Genomic DNA, 11,012 nt, shown 5'->3' with positions numbered 1-11,012 from the left:
TTTTGAGTCTCTTTTTTGAGAAATTCTTGATTTGATTTCCTTTGGTCATTACTTGGAGGTTTCTCTCAGTCCTTTCACAATTTTGCATCTTTTTGCTTTCGTTTTTGCAAAAAAATTTCCCCCTCATTCGCCGGGGGAGGCTAAATTGTGTATGAGTGTTAATCACCTTTGAGTGTTTTTATTTTTTGATCTTTGGAACTCTCACCCAATTTTCTCGACTTGCACTTGATTGGTTCTTAGATCACATTAGAATCGTCTTGTGTTTGAGAATTCTCTTGCATAGATCACATTTGCATAATTAGAATTCTCATTTTCAGAATATGAATGAAAAATGTGCATAGATTACATTTGCATACTTTTCAAGTGAATTGTGCATAGATTACAATTGCATAGTTTACATTCTGAAAAATCAATTGTAGATTTAGATCAGTTTTCTTTGATTTGAATTTACACAAAAATAAAAATAAAAAAAATGGTTTGGAATTGATTTGCATTAGTTTTTCTTGATGAAATTAGTGCATTAGAGAATTTGTTATATTTTCTCTTAGTGATCAATTTTTTGCATTGTCGGAAGTGAATGGAAACTCTCTCCTTACTTTAGTTAGGATTCATCGAATTGAAAAGATCACATTATCATATTCGATTGCATTCAGTTGAGTCGGGTCATAACACCATTGGTTTCGTATCCATTTACCCTTTGAGTAATAACAGCCTTAATAACACAGCGCTTAATTAAAATTCATCTAGTAATTTTTACATTTCTAGGGCTCTAAAACACCAACATAGCTTAGGCTAGTGTCTTGGAGTAGGAGAGTAATTAACTCTCCAAGACAGCAAAACCAAACAAGTAGCTCATCTTGTGGTAGGATAAATCCAACTGTTTCATTTGTACTCTGGGAAAGCTCCTCTTAAAGGAGAAGCACGAGCTCGTGTCCGAACCAGTGAGGGGATCAATCCTCCCTCGTTGGGAACGACGCCAGACACGCACGTATTACAAACGGTAAACCTCGGATTAACCATTGTCGAGGAGCCAGGGGTCACTTGTCGGTAAACCTTGGATTATTGTCAAGGAACCGACAAGGGGATTGAGCTTGATACTCTGCCCTTGCGTGCTGTCGGAGTGTAGACTATTCCCCCAGGTGCATTTGTTGCTGTTGGTGACCTTAGTGACCATTATCTTTAGGGTTCTACCCAAGGTGACGGTGGAGGGAAGATCCCACTGTACCTGGAGCAGACGTCGGCTAGACTCACTTGGATTTTCCGGGGGGTTCACTTCACTCGAGACGGTTAAAGTGAAGGAACTTGTGCTGGTCTATTCATTAAGTAGGTTGCCGGGGTAACTGTTCCACCCGCCACTTCTGTACTGAATTCTGCGATGTTGGATTTCATCCCCAACTAGTGTTTTCGGTCCGGAAGGTTACTGTTTGTGTATGGTTTGACTCCTAGATTTGATAGCGCGTGTTATGTTTGTTTTTACTTTTAGAGACCATAGGTGTGAATTGTGAATTTTAGTTGTTAAGTGTGAATTGTGAATTGTTAATTTTAGTTTTAAATTGTTAATAAAATTCACTGAAGTTGAATATAATGGCAAATGTTCCAGAATTTACCAACCTAGGAACCCCTCCTAACGAGAATCCTAGTACTTTTCCTTACTTTGGAAATGTTGGTCCTCCTTATATGGCTACTTTGTCATTACCTGGATTCACAATAGGATTACTGATATGGTTATTTTCAACTTCGTTGGCCCAAAATACTCCAATTGTTCCATCTCAACCGGATGCTTCACCTCAACAGAGTTCACCATCTCAACATCACCAACCTTCTGTTGACCCTTTACCTTCTTCGCCTAATTGTTCTTCCTCCATTTCTTCCTCTTCGCCTGGTAAAAGCCTTGATGCTAGTAACCAGGTGTCTAAGAAGAAGAAGAAAGGGAAGAAGAAGAAGAAGAAGAACAAGCAAGATAAAAACGAAGTCAACCAACCAGCCACGGCTGTAAGTGTTAGTTGTGTTGAGGAAAATTCCAACATGCATTGTAAACCCAAATACCCTTGCAGGCTTTGTAAGGGTGACCACTTCCTTGTCAATTGTCCTGGTATTCCAAAGGTCTTGGAAGTATGGTCAGAAAAATCTCATCAACTTTCCATTGATCCATCAACCAGCGATAGTCAGGTTCCTGGGAAAAAGGGTAAAGTTAGGTTTCCTTGTAAGTTATGCAAAGGGAGTCATCAAACTCACATTTTCCCTCACATGGATCAAGCCTCAACATTGTTGGAAAACCTTACTGTTCCACAGCAAGAATTTCCAACTGGTTACCGTAAACTTTCTCCCAACCTGTCGTCAACTGACGGAGTGATTGATCTAAATTCAAGTCCGATCGATCACACTCTTCCATTGGAGAGTGAAACTCATGTCACTCAGGTTGATGATCCATTAGTTGATCAAGTGGTCGATTCAATTTCACAAAGAGTCGATCCCACTTTCCCTTTGGAGAGTGAACTTCATACCGCTCAGGTTCTTCTTGTTACATCATATTCTTCTATGCCGGGGGGCATTTCACCTGTTTCTATAGAACCCCCTCCAAGCACTGAGGTCTTTTCCTTTGATTGGAATAGACTGATAGAACCTCGTCTTCCTTCCTCCATCCCTTTCCAAATCATTGTCAAGGCTGGTGGTAGGGACATACATCGAACACAGGTAGATGAAGGTGCTTCTATTAGTATTTTATCCTCAACTGTTTGGACAGCTTTGGGTTCCCCTCAGCTTGCGCCTATTACGCAGAATCTGAAAGCTTTTAACAGAACCATTAGTGAACCTTTAGGGATCCTTCCTAAGATTTCTATTACCTTGGAAGGTAAAACTGTCTGTATTGATCTTATGGTAGTTCGAGGTCCCTTGGATTTCAATTTACTCCTTGGGCGAGACTATGTTTATGCAATGAAAGCTGTCGTATCGACACTCTTTCGTGTGATGTCTTTCCCTCACAATGGTCGTATTGTGACTGTAGACCAGCTTTCATTCCCTAGTCTTGTTTCAACTACCAATACTATGACACCCCTAAATGTTCCTGATTCTAAAGTGGTATCTACCCTGCCACGGGTTAATTATGTGGCAACTGGTCCCATGTTTTCAGTTACCGATGTAAGTGAGCCTCTCACTGTTTGCTCATCTTCCTTTGATTTAGATTCGGTAATTGACATGGAAAACTCTATGGGATTACTTGAACACGATGTTCTTATCCCTTTTGAGTCCCTTGACATGTATTCCTTCCAGAGAAGTATTCTTCCTTCTGATGAAGACCTCTTGGAAGCCATGATCAAGGTGTGTCCATTGACATGTCTTTCTTCCAGTTGGAAGCCATGATCAAAGAGTGAGGATAGTTTCTTCTAGTCTCAACCTCGTTAAAAAATGAAACTGGAAGTCATGAGCATAGTTCCTTGTCTTGTGTCAAGCTCATTAAAAAATGAAACAAGGAGTTGCGAGGAAAGTTCCTTTTACTGTGTCAACCTCGTTAAAAAATGAATCAGTGTGCGTGAGGAGAGTTCCTTTTACTGTGTCAACCTCGTTAAAAAATGAATCAGTGTGTACGAGGATAGTTTTTTCCTGTCTCAACCTCGTTAAAAAATGAAATAGGCTAGTACGAGGATAGTCTTTTCCTGTGTCAACCTCGTTAAAAAATGAAACAGGCTAGCATGAGGATAGTTCTTTTACTGAGTCAACCTCATTAAAAAATGAATCAGGTAGATTTTAGGATATGTAGGTAGATTGTAGAAAGTAGGATTCCGAGGATAGTTCCTGTTACTAAGTCAACCTCGTTAAAAAATGAATCAGGTATGAGGATAGTTCTTTTCTTGTGTCAACCTCCTTAAAAATGAAACAACTCCCTTTTCAAGTTAAATATTGAAAGTAAACCTTCATTTCATCCAGCCGGTTGAATGCAATGAAGCCTGGGGGGCATGTACCTCGCTTTGCATCATTATGCTGGGGGCATGCGAACTTTTTGAGCATAGTTCCTTGTCTTGTGTCAAGCTCGTTAAAAAATAAAACAAGGGTAGGTTAAGTAGGTAGTTTGTAGAGAGTAGTCATGAGCATAGTTCCTTGTCTTGTGTCAAGCTCATTAACAAATGAATCAAGGATTTTAGAGCATAGTTCCTTGTCTTGTGTCAAGCTCATTAAAAAATGAATCAAGGTTTTTAGAGTAGAGTTTTTGTTAGGTAGATTGTAGAGAGTAGTTATGAGCATAGTTCCTTGTCTTGTGTCAAGCTCGCTAAAAAATGAAACAACTCCCACGAGTCTTTCCAAGATTTTGAAAGTAAAGCTTCATTCCATCCACCTCATTGAATGCAATGAAGCTTGGGGGGCATGTACCTCGTTTTGCGTCATTATGCTGGGGGCATGTGAACTTATAACAAGCATAGTTTTTCATTTCAAGCTTGCGTAAACATGAAACCGAATCCGAGCATAGTTCTTTTCTTGTGTCAAGCTCGTTAAAAAATGAAACAAATCCTCCTCTACTTGAGTCGAGAGATTGACTAGATCTCGTAAATGTTAAGTGGTATATTTAGGTTAGTTATTTCAGTTTTTTGCAAAATTTTCTTACAGTTTTAGGTCGAGTCTTTTAAATGATCTCGTCACTAAACCTTCATTTCATCCAACTGGTTGAATGAAATGAAGCTGGGGGGCATGCACTCTAGCCGTTATGCTTAGGGGGCATCAAGCACAGTTTTTTCTCTGTTTCAAGCTTGTGCAAAAATGAAACTACTTTGAAGCATAGTTTTTCTCTGTTTCAAGCTTTTGTAAAAATGAAACCTATCTCGAGTCAATTTCAGTTATTTTCAAGACTCGTTAAACTCATGAAAATCTCGAGATTATTTTGCAATCTTTCATTCTCGTAAAACAAATGAAAATGCCGAGTTTTTCCGTCGTTTCCTGCTCGTAAATTGAAAGTCGGCCATATGAGTACATTTTTATCATTTTTTCGAACTCGTTAAAACTTACGAAAAAGTGAAACCTTGGAGTTCTCTTTTAAGCCCCTTTTCAGACTCCTAAAACATGAAAAGATTGCCGAGCGTTTCTTTTACACTCGTTAAAACGGAATTAAAAGACAGTCCCCTTATAGCTCTTTTCTGACCGTAAAATCAGGAAAAGATTGCCGGGTTTTTGTCGTTTCAAACTCGATACGGAAATAAAACGACGTGTCCTTGATCGCTTTTTACTTTTCAGTTCAGTGGCACTAATTATGAAAGTACTCCTTGGTCGCAAGATCAAGCGGTTCCCCCAGGTATTATTTTATACTTTTTCGGGCTTGAGGGACACAAATCTACGAAAAAGTTCAACTTGGAGTCTTCTTAAGTTTTTCAGACTCTCTAAAATTGAAAAACATCGAGTTTCTCCTGTACTGGGCTCGTTAAACATTTCACAGTAAAGGACCTGTTCGATTACAAACAGGAACGAACCACTCCTTCCTAGGGTTCGAACCAAAACTAGGTTGGACTCATCCGAAGGATGAGCTTATAATCAAGCATATGTTATCCTCCTCAAGCTTGTTAAAAATAAAGAGGTACTTTCCAGAAATGGTGGGGGAAAAAGAGAAGAATGAACCTGTTTGTTACCTTTTGTCTCAAAAGAAACTTTATTACCACTCTTGAACACGACACTTTTCATTCACCTGGGTTGGGAAATCTTTTACCTCACAGTTGATCAAACCACTTTGAAAGTCTTTAACCGGGTTCCGGGGATTAACTTTGAGTTATTCGTCACCAAGCCATCTGTCGTGTCGTTATGTGTTCAAGAGGTCTGCAAGCAAAACTTTCATCTGCAAAATACTTGTCATCCATTTGACCATCCCTGAGTCAGTCCTTACAGCAACATTTCTTCAACTTGAACAATGATTTCGTGTTGCGGGCTTGCCTGCAACGAGTCGCTTTCTATCGACATCAGCACATTATCTAGAGAGATGACTTAGAAATCGTCAGTACCTTGAAGTCTGCATGCATCAATGGCAGGTTTCTCGCCTTTGACGTCAGTTTACATCATTGACTTTCGATCGAAGGATTCCGTGAAATGTTCGACATCAACTCATTCATTCACATCTCATGGATTGTACTGGGTACTTTGAGAACCATTGACATTACTGGTGGTCTCTCTCACGCTTGTTAACAGTTTACATCATCGACTGGTAATCAAGTGGTTTCTACCATGTTCGACATCAACTCATTTATTCGCATGGCTAGAATCGTACCGATTCGGGAAGTAGAAATGAAGACCCTGGATCTAGTTTCCACCATCCAGGATGCGAGGAGTTTTGTATTCATTATCTAAGTAGACTAATCATAAACAGATGGCTGCGTCCATACTGTGTCTACAAAAGTCTATGATTGTGATGTACTGCAAGATCATTCCTGTATCAGAGTAGTTAGTCTGTTAGTTAAAATTTTGATCTGAGTATGGGAATGCCTACCTCAGTGATGATATAATCTTATACATGTATTTTGTGTTGAAAATTGCAGGTTCTGACCAGGCTCTCCACGGGATAATCCTTGAAATGATAAAGCACTTCACCCTTCCTAGATATTACAAACCCTAATCTATTCCAGGCTTCGCACTTTAGGTGGCAATCTGTTACACTAAAAAATGTCACCATGACTATTTACAGTTAGTATGGCTCAATCAACAGTCGTGCTACCCTCTTAGGCAAGTCTTATGCCTCTGCTCTCCATGTCAAACTCCTAAAAAGAGAGAAAGTCTTGTATAAATGTATTTATCTCTGGGGACGCAGGTTCTCTCAACCTTACCTGCGGGGACGCTCCCAATGTTCACAAAAGCTGCGTCCAAAGATGCTCTGTATGTAAAGGGACAGGTGCGTCCCCCTGTAAAGGTTAGAATGCGCAAGTTTCATCTTTAAAAAGTTACTTGTGGTCATTTCTAGAGCATTCTAGAAGGTTGTTCGACGTGTATTGGGTGCCTTCAGATGGTTCATGCACTCCTATCAAAGAGGAACTTATCCCATCAATAAGGGAGCTATCCCACCCAAAGAGGGGATTATCCCATTGATGGTGGACCTGATTAACCTCCTCTTGAGCACTATAAATACAGGCATTGGGCCAGAAGGAGGGGAGGTTGAAGCTATACATTTTCTAAGGGTAAATGCTGCAGGAATTAGGACTCCCATTTAGAAGCTTGTGAGGAGAGATTGCCATCTTTGCTTGTTCTATTTGGAAGTGGGTGTGCTTTGTCAAAGTAAAGGAGAACTCTTGACGGACCCTGGGAAGGACTTGCACAACACCAAGGCTCAGGTTGTATTTGTTCTTTTTGTTACCTATTAATGCAAATGAGTCCATTCTTCTCAATAACTTGTTGTTTATGAGTTATTTCATGTGCTCCTTGGTCTACATGTTGAATATGCTTTGTTTTATGTTATAATCAGGTGCTATTTAATTGTTTGACTATTGGTGATTACAGGTTTTGGAGAAAAGGAGGAGCTCATCCAGATCAACAAAGCTTGGACTTCTACAACAGCGTTTGGACAAAGGTAAGAACAAAACACTTGATATCTCATATCATAATGCATGTTTAGAGAAGGATAGATCTTGTTTGTCTTGTTTGTCACTAGAGAGTCTTAGGCTCCTAGGGAGGTTGGTTGTGTCCACACAATCGACTCTTTCCGCCTGACAGTGCTCCATCTTGAGTTTCCATAACTCAAAACTCTGACCACTAAATTTCTCGATCTCTATATTTCCACTGCTCGCCATCTTCTTTCACCACCAGAATCAATCTCACAAATCTCCCACTGAACAAGGTCTACCACAGTCCCGAGCGAAACCCCTCAGCAACAAAGGCGTCCCCTTGAAGCCAAAACAGCTCTGATACCAAATGTAGGTTTTAACCCTGTACAAAATTACCTGCATACGAATTCTAAAAAACAGAAAATAAATAATGCGAGAGAATAACACATAAAACACATATACACAGAGATTTTCCCCTGGATCCCAAAACCAAGACCACCAGCTTGATTTTTCATTATGTTCCTTTTAATGTTACAATACATATTTATACGTGCCAAAGCATCCAATACCATGGAACAAAAACCATCGCATCCAAAACCATGGACCGAAAGCCATCATGTCCAAAACCATGTGCAAAAAACATGCACAAAACCATAGGTAGGTTTGCCCAACCTAATATAGGGTCCAAAACCAAAATTTTCTGGGGCGCTCCCTTGGTCCCCATAGAGTGGGGTTACCTGCACCTCTCAAACCCCCTATGACTCCCCCTGCTATGCAATCGGTGCAACGAAGGGGGCGCTCCACCCCCCTTCTAACCTCCTGGTTAACTATGTGGGCTAGTTGTGGAAAGAATATAACACAACCCAACAACAAAAGAATTATTAGGTACTGATTTTTGGTCTTCTGGTGATACCTTTCTCTATTCATGCAATATTGAAGATAATGAACGTGATAGTGAAACAACTAAATTTTCTCTTATGGGTGAAAGTGAAAGAAATCTAATAGAGGTAGAAGTTAAAAGGCTCATATATAAAATTAGAGATCAACAAGATCTATTTGATAAAAGGGAATGTACCTACAAAGAAGAGGTTACCAGGTTAAAAAATCGGTTGGAGGAAGGAAACAAAATAAGGAAGCAGTACAAGAAAAGGAAGATCAATGTCAAAGGCTACAAGATCAAGTAACATCATTGATAAATCAAGTGAATGAAAAGGATACAACAACCAAGGAACTTAAGGAAAGAACTAGTTACTGTGAAATTCTTGGAGCTGAGGTCGTCTCTCTAAAAGAAGATCTTGAAAAATCAAATAAGCAAAATGAAGAACTACTTCAAGCATTTGAAGAACAAGAAAATGAGATTCTCAAATTAAAACAACAAGTGGAGGAAGGAATAAAGGTTGAAGAAATCATGAAGAAGCAGTATCTAGAAACAAAAGAGCAATATTAGGTTGAGGAAAATATCCTAAAGAGTAAATTAGAAGAAAAGGACAAACTTTTACGATCTCAAGATAGTACTAAGATTTTGGATAATATGCTTGGTAGTCAAAGGTATCCTTCCATCAAATATGGTGTTGGTTTTCATGAAACTGTTAAAGGTGAATCTAGCTCACAAGTTGAGGCAAGGAATTCTAATGCAAAATTTGAAATTCTCAACAAGGGGATAAGAAGTCAATCCCATCAAAAACAACAACAACAAAAAGTATTCAAAGAAAATAATTTACTCCTAACTATAGAAGTTTTAATCAATTCTTTGCTCTGATCAATAATTTTGAATGTTCTATATGTCATAATTTTGGACATATTGCAGCCAGGTGCAGAAGTAGAATGTTTCAAGCTAATAATCGTCTCACAGAAAGATCATCAGCTTCCAAGGACTGTAAGGGATATTGTTTTTCTTGTAGTATATTTGGTCACAAAGCCATTGATTACTATAGAAGGAATATGAAACATATAAGGTGTTATATGTGTAACAAGTTTGTGCATATAGAAAAGGAATGCGGGAACAAGTCTATGGATCGCCATAGACAATATGGTAAGCAGTCAAATAAGAACAATGATATCAGAAAATCTAAAAAAAATGGATCCACAAAAAGGAAATAAAAGGAAGATCAGATAAGGTGTGGTATTTCTCTTTGCTCATTTGAAGGTGAATGTTCTCATCACATGACTGGAGACAATAGTAAAATGGATTCTATGATGAAGAACTATCATGGTAATAGTATTCTTGTAATTGATGTTCTAGAACCAGGTACACTCAAAACAGACTCAGGGGGAACAAAATGTATGAAGTTTTAGTATTCCACTTTTCATACACAGATTATATGAAGACAAGTCACCTATATACGCGAGTTTGAAACTGCATAGTCATGAATATGTTGGTTTGATGAAGAAATAGTGGTACAAACTCAGAAAAAGGGTCTGATATGGTTCAATCAATTATCAATTGTCTTTTATGTTTTGATGGATGATGATTACATTCTGTTAATACTATTTAGAAGTGATTTTATAAGTTGTTGATGACTTGATGTATAACTAGTTGATGATGATTCCCTGATGATACTTATATTTCTTGAGCCACATAGTTGTCTTGATGCTTCTGATCAAATTTATGGATGATTTAGATGATTCTTTTGATGATGCATATATTACATATGTTATGTTGCTTACATGGTGATATTCATAATTTCAAGGAGAAGAACGAAGCTTGAGTACACAACTTCATTATTTGATGATGATAAATGTCACTCATTTCTTTTATGTTGTTGTTATCATGCCTTCAAGGATGCATAAATTTTATATGGTGCAGTTATGGATGAGGATTCCTATAGTTCTTGGCTCTCACATGGTTGAGGATTCTTGCTCTTGATGGTATCAATAAAGTTTGACAAATGACTAAGAGCTCATGATTTGTTTTGACATTGATGAGAAGCTAGATACATGATGGATACATTATAGATAAGGATCACATGGATGATTACTTATATTGCATATTGGTAAAGGATGTTGAAAATTGGGCAAGAGAATGGTGTTATTGCAGGTTTCATTAAGACATGGCTATTTGGAGACATGGCTTACTTATTCGCCTAATGATGATGAATACTTATTACTTTATGATAATAGGATTGGTTTTCACATATGTTGATTATCATGGTTGATGCTTATCAGATGTGGGATGTTAAAAACTCCCTGGTGATGATATATGATTGATATATTGAGGAAAGAACATGTATTTCTTGCTATGATGATTTGATTATGATGTTATGGTCATGGATGATGACTATGGTGCTTTCACATGTATATGATATTATTTGAATAGTTTTGAATCACTGCTTGGAGATATGGCATATGCCTAGTTGATTCATGGAAAGCTATATTTTTTATGAACATAAGGCTTTTTCCAGTAAGGAAAAGGAGCAAGTTGATCTTGATAAGTTCAAGAGGAGGAGTTGATATCTATATATGAAATACTTAGTCATGGGTTGAGGATATTAAGGCTACATTGTACTATCT

This window comes from Pinus tabuliformis, chromosome 4_1 (assembly GCF_031772625.1).
Source record: "Pinus tabuliformis cultivar Carrire ecotype Pingquan chromosome 4_1, CPIR1, whole genome shotgun sequence".
In the NCBI taxonomy this organism is placed as follows: Eukaryota; Viridiplantae; Streptophyta; class Pinopsida; order Pinales; family Pinaceae; genus Pinus; species Pinus tabuliformis.
Note: the sequence above shows the minus strand (reverse complement) of the source record.